This window comes from Saccostrea cucullata, unplaced genomic scaffold (genome assembly GCF_032062105.1).
Source record: "Saccostrea cucullata isolate Sc308-1 unplaced genomic scaffold, CSIRO_AGI_Scuc_v1 ctg204, whole genome shotgun sequence".
NCBI classification, from domain to species: Eukaryota; Metazoa; Mollusca; class Bivalvia; order Ostreida; family Ostreidae; genus Saccostrea; species Saccostrea cuccullata.
The window spans coordinates 213811-222616 of NW_026940736.1; positions in this window are offsets into that span (position 1 = coordinate 213811).

Consider the following 8806-nt stretch of genomic DNA (forward strand, 5'->3'; position numbering starts at 1 on the left):
CGAATGAAAATCGGGGAAAAATCTAGGAGACAAAAGTTGATTTAAAACACTCAATTGTAAAAGTGCCTCATACTAATTAGGTAATTGATGCTTTCTTAGATCTACATAGCCAAAGGACAATTATTGTAAATGATTTGGACAGAGCAGGACTGGGTCATAATTAGACGTAATTAACCAGGCTATCTCTAACTCGACTGTGACGCTAAATGAACGATAATAACACAAGCTGAAATAATTAATGACATTTAAATAATTTTCAGACAAATAGTTTTAGATTTGCCATTCGTTTTTATATTTTTCTGAATGTTTGTAATTAAGTTTCAACTGTTTCTAGTACACTAAAGTTCTTCATGATTACTTATTGAACCGTCGGGATCGGTATTCAAAAAAGGGCAAATAACTCTAATCATACCACATGGGAATATGATTATTGAACAACTGTTATCAGATAAATATTGACATAGGTTGCTCGCGGAACTCGCGGATATTTATCGCACGCGTATAATACTTGGTTTACAGTATTTTCATCACATCTGTACAGCTGCCACAAACATATTTGAATCTGTGACCTTGCATATGTAAACAAAAGTGCCTCCCTGAGAAACGCCCAGGAATCTCTGACAATTTTTATGGTCTTTCAATAGTTTTATTGCATCGATTCTTGAAGATATATAAGAATTGTGTTTTGATTAGGGTTGGATACTATTAAGGATGATACAGTGTGATACGTCCATACCAGTAATGGTTATATGATGTGGACATGTAATCCTTTTTAATAATAATTCACTCGATCAATGTATACTTTAAACGTGTAATATTTAGTATGTACTACAATATTTGGCAGAAATTGATTTTTGAACAAGTTAGCTGAGGTTTTATTTACTTTTGTTTCTATCAAAGACAGTCATGATTTTAAGGCTGTACATAATGAGAGATCATTCTGTTGATGTAGCATCAGCAGCTATCAATATATTATATTGTAGCTGATATGTTATCATTAAGTGTAACATGTGTTATCAGTAAATTTGACATAGGTCATACATGTATTACATGTTAACTTTCTTTTTGATTTTTTTTTTACATTGTTAAAACTGTGATATTGTATTATAAACATGTATATACTGTAGTGTAATTTATTATTTCTTTAAAAACTTATTGTTTTCTTACTTGAAACTGTGTAAAATATGCCATTAAAATGGCCGGAGATGAGATTTTTAGCAGTAGTAGTAGTAAGTAGAAATAAATATTGTTCTCAGAACCTGTATTAAGGTGTCTGTTTAGATCTGTTGTCTGTGACAGTGTTGTGAATGTATCTGAAAGTATATGGATGGTCAGCTGTTCGTAGCCACTATGTTGTTTGTGTTGTGTATACTGCTATTAAACTGAGGTTTACAGGACATCAATAGGTCAACTAGCTACTTTGTTGTTAACCAGACACCTGAATTTGTTTTTATATTTTAAATTTAATAGGGTTTAATTTTGCATGTATGATTTTTTTATTGATAACTTTAAACATGGGAAAATCATATATGTCATAGTTCTGATGGTTTAATTAAGATATCTTACAAATTTAGAAAAATTTGAACAAGTGAAGTTTGGCCATGAATGCCGAAATAAGTTTTAGTTTAGAATTATAAAGATGTATATATTGTACCTTTGTACAAGAGCTTTCCATATATCTGTGATAGTGTTAAGGTAAGTCACTCCTGAAATTTGTTATATCAAGGATTTTTTGAGAAGTATATTTTGGATAAGTACTCATAAAGTGTAACTCAAAATCGCAAAGAAAACATGGGGTCAGTGTGCATCCTACTGATATACGGTACATTTAAGTTGACCTTTTTGCACTTAAATTTAATCTCTTTGGTTAATTACTTTAACCCTTATTATATTTGATCAAATGTAAGCATGGCAATAAATATAATCTTATTTTACGTAAAATAGTTTGAATAATATTTATCATTAAACAAATCTTGCAAATTAATGCGCGTAAATTATTGTGTGACCTTTTTGCACTAAAATATAACATTTTGGGGGTATTAAAAAACTTAATAGGCAATAAAAAATTTTCTTATATCAAACTTTTTACGACTTTAGTGCTGATCAGTCACAAGAATCTAGTAGTTTAAAATAATGAAAGAAAAAGGTGGGGTCAGTGATGTTAATTTTGAAATATTTGTCAAAATATGTGATTTTCAGGCAAAAAATATTTTAAATTTGATCTTGACTTCTTTAATATATTTTGATTTCTTTGAAAAGTTTGTTGAGGGAAGGTGTAAAACTTAGTCTAAAAATATAAATTAAGACTTATATTAAATATTTTTCGCAATATCAAAACGGAAAATATTCTCCGAGTAAAAGTATGTGAGGCTAAATTTCAATTACATTAAATTTTATAAATGTGCAGATTTGCAGAATTTTCTGCTAAATATCCTTCCACCAAAAGAAATAGTCCCTCATAAATCTTGCTTCTTTGTAGATTTTTGAGCAGTTTTTTCATTGAATGTTAAAAAAATTACATAATTGAATTTAAATATGTTATAAAAATTGAATTTTAATAAGTAGTTTTGAAGTAAAAGCTTCTGCGGGAACTTTTCTAAGAAGCTGACGAGTGACTTACCTTAAACAAGTGTGTGTGCAGGAATTTATAGAATTTATTTATCAGTATAAAATTTCATGTTTTTTTTTTATTTTATATTTTATTTATTTATTGTTTTGTGATAATGGAGAATATTATGATTCTTATTTTTTCCACAAACCAGTATCTTATGCAATGCATTGCAGCAGTCTAAAGATATGTATACATACAAAGTAAATTTTTCCTTTAACCATATTTTTAATAAAGTGGACGTAGATTATATATTGAGTACTGCTGGGCAAAGTCCTCTTTTAACCTTTATATATGGATTTTTTTGTTTGAATTTATATGTGATGTAAGATCTAATATGACAGAAAAATTTAGTGAAAGTAGGATAAAAGACTTGTCTTCCTTTGTCTGAAATTCAAACAGGGGAAAAATTTAGATTTTTGTGACAATCTGAGAAAATGATGTTTCCATGCTTATAAACCAGCCAATCTGCATTGTAGTCATGACAACTGAGAGTTTTTACCTCCTAACATATCAAATTATGTGCTTTTGTATTTAATGGTATGATGCTTGATAATTGCATTTTTCTCTGGGTATTCGATTTCAATATGGTAGATAAACATGTTTTCTACCTGTTCAATCAATATGTAATTTACCATTATTTAATATTGAACAGGTCAGCAGATTTTTTTTTATGGTGGGTGACAGCTAGTAGAGAGATAAAGTTGCTGTCATGCAGGAGTATATTTTTTTCTTTTGTTCTCATTACTATATGTGTGGCTGAAGGTATATTAATTTTTGCGGTCAATATTATCAATTTATGTTTAAACACTGTCAGTTTTTTTGTTCTCTTTCGTTTGGATTGGCAGTATAGATATTGATATTGTTTCTGGAAAATATGAGAAAAACAACTTAATTTCTAACATCAGAATCCCCTACAAAAATAAGTAAAGCAATATGAAAAAAAAATTCTTGTTATTGAAATGTTGAACTTTGCTGAATCTGATGAATTACGTATTCTGCTAATTTCTAAATACTCAAGTAAAATGTGCAGAGAAGTTCCAATTAGCTAGCTTGGTGATGCATAAGATGGGTATGTTTGTTTTCGGTTTTAATACAAAAGTGATGCATCTTTAAAATAATGTAAAGTTTTGTGATGATTCATGATATGTATGTAATAAAACTATTTTGATAATCTGTGACGTAAAGACAATAAAAAATTTTAATTTAAATTTTGACACAACCATGATTTTGAAGGAATGGTCATGATAATTGAGACACATATTTGGATATGTAATTGTATCATATGACAGCTATTTTTGTAATAACTTCTAACAGATTTAATTTATTTCTAATTCTTTCTCCACATCTTGTGGTGTGAATTACGTGTTAATACACAACTCAGTTACAATTTTCATATAAAGATTATGTGGAATACATCATATCTGAGATTGGTTAATAAAAATGAATGTAATGAAAAAAAAAAACATGTCTCTGTATTTTCCATATTATCACTCTGATTTGTTGAATTATTCAATTCATTGATTACATTTCTTTTCAGGTAGTTAATGAATCTTGCATTTAATTGCTGGATTTTTTTTCTAGCCACTGTTTCTTTTCTCTAGATCAGATGTTTAATTTAGCTCACCTGAGCCAAATTTTCTGTTGATGGTGTAATCCATTTACGATGTCTTTGACTTCTCCAGAACCACAGAGCCAATTTCAAGCAAAACTTGGCACAGAATTTTCTTGGGTGATGGGGAAATAAAGGATAATTTCCCCTTCTTAATTGAAACAATGTAGAAAAGACAAAAAAGTAAGGAGGGGTCATATGAGATTTTTTTTTGGAAGAACTACTAGGCCAAAACTAGAAAGACTAATGTACAAGCATTGTGACATAATGTATGTGTTGGTTCAACAAACTTTAATCTACACTATGTCAGAAGGTTTCACGCAAATATTTTACATTTCTGGCCTAGTGATTCTTGGGGGGAATATTTTAAGGCTAATGGCTTACTTAGTTGACCTACAAGTGTTGCTGTCTATTTTTATCTGCTTCATGTGACATTTAAATACGTTAAGGTTCTTCTCTTGAAATTCAGAGCCAGTTTCAGCTAATTTGGTAATGGTGAGACTGCTTCTTCCAAAAATGTGTAATTCCTTGTCTTGATACAAACTTATTGTGCTTATGTCATGCATACGGGACAGCAGACCTCCGTTTTGTTGTCCACAAGACATGTCAAAACTGACCAAAGACCCCAAAACTACATGTGTGACGTCTTCAGATTAAACAAAAATCAAAGGGATGTGACTTTTGTTTCCTTATATCAATTATCATCAAGGGACATAATGCGTCCATTTCACAGTTTTTTTTTTTTTTTTTAAATAATTTAATTCTTTTGATTTAATTTCTCTCTCACATGGCTGAATATAATAGGCAGTAATATTAAAACATACGGTACTATGTTGGGTGAATTTTGATATACACTAGTATAAACTTTAGAAATACCCAATTATTATAGTAAATTTTTAAGAAACTGCACTATGATGGTGTTTCAAAACAAAATTATTTGTACCAAACAAAATTAAAAAGGCGGATGGGTACACACCCTTTTATAAACACATAGTCTTCCCATATGAGCCCTGATCATGTTTATGTTCATAAGGAAAAAGTGGGTGTGTCGTATTTAGAAAAACGAAAATGGATTATTTCGTTAACCGAAATAGCTTACCCACGCTGGTGTGGGAGTCAAGTATGTACAGATATCAAAAGAAAAATTTAAAAGATATGACAAGCTTGATTGATCGGTTACACCTTTATCAAAACCATTCACTGCATTTCCAACAGCGATTTATCAATGATAAAGTATTTATACCTATTGCTCATCCATTAAAATACATATCTATGCATTTATATTTTCTAGTAAATATTAAAGAATGCTACAAAAATTAAGCGGTGTTGGTGGGGGATATTTGATGTGTCATGCATGGAATCGTTAACAATTTACATAACTTACAAAAATCAAGAATTATTATTAAGGATACATAACATAAACAATTAAAAAAAATGATGCATGGATTGGTCTGTTATTTTTGACTGATTTTGAATAGAAGGAAAGAATAAATCCCGAAAATATAATGAAATCGTAAATGTTCTTTGGTGTGTGACTGTCGTTTTCTTTGTAATTTATTCAAAAGTTTGCATCCATTCTAAACATAAAGCACTAATTTCTCCCATTTTGCCTGCCAAATAATATTTAGATAACCTTCTTGAATATAAATCTATGGGATTTATTGCTGATTTCTAATGTAGACAGTAATGTAGTCATTCACCGGATCTTTATTACTAAATATTCGATAGATGTTCGAATATGCTTTTAATTCAGTTCAAGAAATAATCTCAGAATGTTGATGTATTCTGTTATGTAATGCACAGATACTTGTAAAAAAAAAACAAACAAACAAACAAAACAAACCCGTACCAAATAAATTCATGATCCCTGTGTTGGTATAAAGTAGTTATAGTGTACATGTATCTCGTACAAATGTAATGCAAAAGAAAGAAATAAAAAAAAACACGAAGAATATATCCATAAAACATGAATACCCCGTCCAATGTTCATAGTAAGGCAAAATGAGAAACTGTATTACGGCAGTGTATTAAGTTTGATGAAAATACCAGGAATTGTTTCTTTGTAACCGAGCTTAATACACAATAAATAGTAAAGTCAAACGTCATTGAAAAGGTCAAAGTGAAAAAGGACACTGTTGATAGCTTTGCACCAAATAATGTATATCAGTACATAAGCTAACATGGAAAGTACAGAGTACATATCTGGAAAATTTCTTTAAAAACTGAGCTACTTGTAAATGCAATTTTAAGACAAGGTCAAAAGAAGAGGTCAAGGAAAAAAAAAGTTCTACCGAATATGGAATATGTATCAATATATGAAGTTTGATAAAATATCTTGATTTGTTTCTTTGAAACTAAGCTTGACCCAATTTAAGAAAAGTGAGGTCAACTGAAGCTAAATGGAAAGGTCATTTCTCTCATTAATACGTATAAGCATATACATGTAACAATTGATCAAACTATTTTAAATGCTTTTTAAATGAGGCAAAATTTATGCCCAATGTCAAAAATGTTAATTAAGCATATCAAGTTTAATGAAATATCTCGCATACTTTATTTGGACTTTAACCAACAGAAATTTTAATCAAGGTGAAAGGAAAGGTCAAGGTCAAACTGTTCATACAGTTGAATAGTTATCACCAATATGCATCTGTGTATTGGATTTGATAAAATATATATCTTGAATGTTTTCGTTGAAACTGAACTGAGTTCTAAGTTTAGTAATCGTTAACTATATTTTCAGTAAAAAAAGTTTCACAAATCGTGAAACTATGTTTATCAGATCGTTAACTATAGTTAACGGTTTGTAAACTATAGTTTACAAATCGTGAAACTTAACAGATAATCATACGGTTGTGAAACATAGATTGTCGCGTTAACTATGGTTTACGGATGTAAAATAAAAAGTAAGGAAGGTAAAGGTAAAAAATGGCGATGCAGTTGAAACCTCTGACCAGTACGTGTAAGCATTAAGATTAGAACAAATATCTTAAGTTTCTTTGAAATTGAGGTATTCACTAATCCAAGATAATGAGGTCAATGTCAAAGGAAAAGTTAAGGTTAAAAAATGCTGATACATTTGAATAGTTCTCATTTGTATGCATGTTCATTCGAAGCTTGATAAAAATATCTTCAATAGTTTCTTTGAAACTTATTTACACACAAATTAAAGAAAAATGAAGTCAAGGTCAAGGTCAGGTTAAATATGTTGATGAAGCTCAGTAGTTCTTATCAGATTGTATCAGCGTATGGAGAATGATAAAAGATATCTTGATAACCTTCTTTTAAACCAGGGTACATGTACAGCAATTTGAAGTGTGACGGAAGGACGAAAGACGGACATGACAAACAATATATGCCAAAGCAATATATTTATGGCGGGGCATATTTTATCTAAACTTTCCATCTTCTTTAGTCTAATGTTCCATTTAATACAAAGAGGAAAAAGCTGTAACAGATATATATAAGCCAATCTCGTTCAAAATTCCGTTTAATCTCAAAATTCGCTCAGCTTACAGTGTCCATTTTCCAGAACCTTTATATATTTCTAGTTCTCGACTGATTTATTTTTAAAAAGAATTAAAACATCTACCTTTTGATATACATGTACATTCATGTAAATATGATCCCCCTATCACGTTCAAAACAGCAATCGGATTCTGATGTTGCTCGTGGACCATAGTGATTTGGTCGCCCTCTTATTGTAACAGATATTTTGTGTGTACACTTCACACATCTGAAGTCACTGTAAGCTACTTGGTGACATTTACGTGACTTCTTTAATCTGACAATGGTGAGGTTCTAACACCTAGCTTAAAATGAGCTTAGAATGGTATCCGCTATTTTGCCACTTCTGGAAGCTCGCACGATAATTAAGCTTTACAGGGAAAGGTGGACAAATCAGGGCTGGACTGACATCATTTGACGAGAATCACACCTTATATAACACGAAACTATGTTTTGTCAGAATGTTATCTCTATATATAGGGGAACAATTTAACAAAATAAATCGTGTTTGAAGTGATTTACTTGTTTTATCGAAAAAGTAAAATACTCTCTTCTAAAACAAAATTAAAAGATAATTATTAGTAATTGAATTTCTTTTCCTTGTTTTGTTTAACGATCCTTTTGGGAAATTTTTTACCCATATGGAAAGGTCACTTCTTGCTGGTGGAGAGCTGCAAATTTAGAACTAACAGTCTTACTCGGCCCTTAGGGCCGTTGAGCATTGAGTGACCTGGGGCCTCGTCGCTATATGGTGACCTTTTTATCTATTATGAAAATTTTTTTCGAATGGGACGCAAAACAACTTGCAATCAGTAAATCATATTCGCGATAATGACTAGTCACACCACGTCATTCATATACATGTTATGCTCAACTTTGAATGACTCAATGGCTTTCAAAAAAAGTTCATTCAAATGAGACAATCACTCATTCCAAAAAATGATGCGGGGGTGTGGGGATCTACAGTTGTAACATTGAGTTTACCAGCTTGAAATCATCGGGTTTTATCTAACCAAATTATGTACATTTTCTAGTATACAACTGTATGTGCAAGGTCCCTTTGTGGAATAGTCTTTGAC